The sequence below is a fragment of the Salvelinus sp. IW2-2015 genome, unplaced genomic scaffold (assembly GCF_002910315.2).
Source record: "Salvelinus sp. IW2-2015 unplaced genomic scaffold, ASM291031v2 Un_scaffold3305, whole genome shotgun sequence".
Classification (NCBI taxonomy): domain Eukaryota; kingdom Metazoa; phylum Chordata; class Actinopteri; order Salmoniformes; family Salmonidae; genus Salvelinus; species Salvelinus sp. IW2-2015.
In genome coordinates this window covers 62,259-67,070 of record NW_019944589.1, presented here as the reverse complement: position 1 = coordinate 67,070, position 4,812 = coordinate 62,259, and the positions used below count along the sequence as shown (strand labels likewise).

At 43.4% G+C, this 4,812-nt stretch overlaps 2 long non-coding RNA genes across 3 annotated transcripts in view; both read right to left on the bottom strand.

Moving 5' to 3' along the window:
• Window positions 1-1,365: 1,365 nt before the first annotated feature.
• On the bottom strand, window positions 1,366-2,006 carry LOC139025807 (uncharacterized). Of its 2 annotated transcripts, none has more exons than XR_011477445.1 (3): window positions 1,669-1,723; window positions 1,540-1,583; window positions 1,366-1,413 (listed from the first exon to the last, which is right to left on the bottom strand). It is a non-coding gene; the product is annotated as an uncharacterized lncRNA (long non-coding RNA). The 2 variants fall into 2 exon arrangements; XR_011477444.1 differs by lacking the exons at window positions 1,366-1,413; window positions 1,669-1,723 and adding exons at window positions 1,795-1,846; window positions 1,924-2,006 and having other exon boundaries at window positions 1,508-1,583.
• A 1,133-nt stretch (window positions 2,007-3,139) lies between these two features.
• LOC139025806 (uncharacterized) overlaps window positions 3,140-4,812 on the bottom strand; it is a 1,854-nt gene continuing 181 nt past the window's right edge. Inside the window, exon 2 of the long non-coding RNA XR_011477443.1 lies at window positions 3,140-4,671. This is a non-coding gene — a long non-coding RNA (uncharacterized lncRNA). The remainder of the gene's footprint in view (window positions 4,672-4,812) is intronic.

Here is a 4,812-nt window from a genome sequence, read left to right as displayed (position 1 = left end):
GAATAGGGAGCCTTTTGACCAGGGAATAGGGAGCCTTTTGACCAGGGAATAGGGAGCCTTTTGACCAGGGAATAGGGAGCCTTTTGACCAGTGGATAGGGAGCCTTTTGACCAGTGGATAGGGATCATTTTGACCAGTGGATAGGGAGCCTTTTGACCAGTGGATAGGGAGCCTTTTGACCAGGGAATGGGGAGCCTATTTCAAAAGCAACCAAAGGGAATAAACACTGGAGACTGAAATAATGATTGCATGCACATACAGTGGGGAGAACAAGTATTTGATACACTGCTGCAATAAAATGCAAATTAATTACTTAAAAATCATACAATGTGATTTTCTGGATTTTTGTTTTAGATTCCGTCTCACAGTTGAAGTGTACCTATGATAAAAAATTACAGACCTCTACATGCTTTGTAAGTAGGAAAACCTGCAAAATCGGCAGTGTGTCAAATACTTGTTCTCCCCACTGTACATGGTTGTCACCTGGCCAGAGTAGAGAACAGAACCAGAACATGATTATTTGTTGGTGGTAGGGGGGGTGAAGAATAGATTAAAACTTCTTCGGGATCGGTGTCCCTTCTACGGGACGGTTGAGCTAACGTAGGCTAATGCGATTAGCATGAGGTTGTAAGTAACAAGAAAATTTCCCAGGACATAGACATATCTGATATTGGCAGAAAGCTTAAATTCTTGTTAATCTAATTACAGTGAAATAATACCATGCTATTGTTTGAGGAGAGTGCACCATTTTGAACATGAAAAGTTATTCATAAACAAATTAGTCACATTTGGGCAGTCTTGATACAACATTTTGAACAGAAAATCAATGGTTCATTGGATCAGTATAAAACTTTGCACACACACTGCTGCCATCTAGTGGCCAATATCTAAATTGAACCTGGGCTGGACAATACATTATGGCCTTTCTCTTGCATTTCAAAGATGGTACAAAAAAATACAAAAGAACAGTTTTTTTTCTTCTTTGTATTGTCTTTAACCTGATCTATTGTGTTACATTCTCCTACATTCCTACATTTACACAATCTTCAAAGTGTTTCTTTTCGAATGGTACCAAGAATATGCATATCCTTGCTTCAGGGCCTGAGCTACAGGCAGTTAGATTTGGGTATGTTATTTTGGGCAAAGAAAAAAAAAGGGACGGATCATTAAGAGGTTTAAAACATCATGATTATCTGTTGGTGGTAGGAGTGAGAGGGTGAAGAGTAGATTAAAACATCATGACAACAGTCCTTGTGGACTGGCTGTGTCACTATGAAGAGGGGCTGCTCCACCTTGTGACTGGCTGTGTCACTATGAAGAGGGGTGCTCCACCTTGGTGACTGCTGTCACTATGAAGAGGGGCTGTCCACCTTGTGGACTGGCTGTTCACTATGAAGAGGGGGGCTGCTCCACCTTGTGGACTGGCTGTGTCACTATGAAGAGGGGGGCTGCCCACCTTGTGGACGGCTGTGTCACTATGACAGAGGAGCTGCTCCACCTTTGGACTGGCTGTGTCACTATGAACAGGGGGTGCTCCACCTTGTGGACTGGCTGTGTCACTATGAACAGGGGGGCTGCTCCACCTGTGTGGACTGGGTGTCAATCATAAGAGGGGGGCTGCTCCACCTTGTGACTGGCTGTGTCACTATGAACAGGGGAGCGTGCCACCTTGTGGACTGGCTGTGTCACTATGAAGAGGGGGCTGCTCACCCCTTGTGACCTGCTGTGTCACTATAAAAGGGGGCTGCTCCACCTTGTGGACTGCTGGTCACTATGAACAGGGGGCTGCTCCACCTTGTGGACTGGCTGTGTCACTATGAAGAGGGGCTGCTCCACCTTGTGACTGCTGCTGTTCACTATGAACAGCGGCTGCTCCACCTTTGTGCGCTGTGGTCACTATAAGAGGCTGCTCACCTTGTGGACTGCTGTGTCACTATGAACAGGGGGGCTGCTCCACCTTGTGGACTGGCTGTTCACTTATGAACAGGGGGCTGCTCCACCTTGTGACTGGCTGTGTCACTATAAGAGGGGCTGTCTCCACCTTGTGACTGGCTGTGTCACTATGAACAGGGGGGCTGCTCCACCTTGTGACTGGCTGTTCACTATGAACAGGGGGCTGCTCGCACTTGTGACTGGCTGTGTCACTATGAACAGGGGGCTGCTCCACCTTGTGGACTGGCTTGTGCACTATGAACAGGGGGCTGCTCCACCTTGTGGACTGGCTGTTCACTATGAAAGAGGGCTGTCCACCTTGTAGACTGGCTGTCGTCACTATGAACAGGGGCTGCTCCACCTTGTGACTGGCTGTGTCACTATGAAGAGGGGGCGGCTCCACCTTGTGGACTGGCTGTGTCACTATGAACAGGGGGCTGCTCCACCTTGTGGACTGGCTGTTCACTATGTAAAAAAATATAAATAAAAAGTAAGTGCCTTCAGGGAAGTATTCACACCCCTTGACTTTGTCTTACAGCCTGAATTTAAAATGGATTAAATTGAGATTTTGTGTCACTGGCCTACACACAATACACCATAATGTCAAAGTGGAATTATGTTTTTGAAAAGTTGAAATGTCTTGAATTAAAATTATCAACCCCTTTGTCCAGCCTAAATAAGTTCAGGAGTCAAAATGTTGTTAACATGATTTTGAATAAACACCTCATCTCTGTACCCCACACATAAAATGCATCTGTAAGATCCCTCAGTCGAGCAGTGAATTTCAAACACAGAATCAAACACAAAACCAAGAGGTTTTCCAATGCCTAGCAAAGAAGGCACCTATTGGTAATGGGTAAAGAAAATGCAGACATGAATGTCCCCTAGAGCGTGGTGAAGTTATTATGACACTTTGGATGGGTGTATATCAATACATCCCGTCACTACACAGATACAGGCGTCCTTCCAAACTCAGTTGCCGGAGAGAAGGAAACCACTCATATATTTCACCATTAGGACAATGGTGACTTTTAAAACAGCTTACAGAGTTTAATGCGCTGTGATAGGAGAACACTGTGGATATGGATCAACAACATTGTAAGTTCAAGTCAATACATCCCGTCACTACACAGATACAGGCGTCCTTCCAAACTCAGTTGCCGGAGAGGAAGGAAACCACTCATATATTTCACCATTAGGACAATGGTGACTTTAAAACAGTTACAGAGTTTAATGGCTGTGATAGGAGAACACTGTGGATGGATCAACAACATTGTAAGTCCTCCACAATACTAATCTAATTGACAGAGTGAAAACAAGGAAGCCTGCGCCACTCGTGAGAGGCTCCCGAGTGGCGCAGCGGTCTAAGGCACTGCATCTCAGTGCAAGAGGCGTCACTACAGACTGTGGATCCATTCCAGTCTGTATCACAACCGGCCGTGATTGGGAGTCCCATAGGGCGGCGCACAATTAGCTCAGCGTCGTCCGGGTTTGGTCGTCATTGCTAATAAGAATCTGCTCTTAACTCACTTGCCTAGTTAATTTAAGTTTTTTTTTTTTTTTTTTTTAAATAGTCCAAAACATGCATCCTGTTTGCAATAAGGCACTCAAGTAAAACAGCTTCAAATGTGGCAAAGAAATTAACTTTTAGTCCTGAATACAAAGCGTTATGTTCGGGGCAAACCCAACACAACACATCAGTACCACTCTTCATATTTTTCAAGCATGGTGTTGGCTGCATCATATTATGTGTATGCTTGTCATCGGCAAGGACTAGGGAGTTATTTAGGATAAAAACAAATAGAATAGAGCTAAGCACAGACAAAATCCTAGAGGAAAACCAGGTCCAGTCTGCTTTCCAACAAATTCACCTTTCAGCAGGACAACAATCTAAAACACAAGGCCAAATATACACTGGAGTTGCTTACCAAGAAGACAGTGAATGTTCCTGAGTGGCCGAGTTACAGTTTGAACAAGACTTGAAAATGGCTGTCTAGCAATGATCAACCACCACCTTGACAGAGATTGAAGAATTTTAAAAGAATAAAAATGGGCAAATATTGTACAATCCAGGTGTGCAAAGTTCTTAGAGACTTACCCAGAAAGAGTCACAGGTGTAATCGCTGTCAAAGGTGATTCTAACATGTGTTGACATACTTATGTAAATGAGATGTTTCTGTATTTTATTTTCAATACATTTGAAAAAAAATCGAAAAACACGCTTTCGCTTTGTCATTATGGGGTATTGTGTGTTATATGGGTGAGAAAAATTATCTATTGAATCCATTTTGAAAAGGCTGTAAGAACAAAATGTGGAATAAGTCAAGGGGTGTGATAATTTCTGAAGGCACTATATAAATATTTTGTACTTATAATTTAAGGCAATTGTGTTGCTCTAAATGGCAGGAAATGGTTACAGGTGTTACAAGTTACAGGTGTTAAAAAATGCCAAAATCTGAGTCCAAAGTGGGGTGCTGCCCCCTTTCTGCTCACCACCACCTTGTTAAAAATACCTAGGGAAAACACTGCTTCTCTCTGCATCAACCTCTACAATCACTATGTTTAGAATAACCATATTTAGATAAACACCAAAATCTGTCATGTACATAACCTGTCTCTCATTCATACTCTGTTCTACAGTCTAATGCTATTAACCTACAGTCTAATGCTATCAACCTACAGTCTAATGCTATCAACCTACAGTCTAATGCTATCAACCTACAGTCTAATGCTATCAACCTACAGTCAAAACCATGGTCGGGCAGATGACCTGCAGACAACATGTGGTCAGATGCGAGCAAAAACAACATGGTGGTCAGATGGAGCAGAAACAACATGGTGGTCAGATGAGCAGGAAAACAACATGGTGTCAGATGGAGC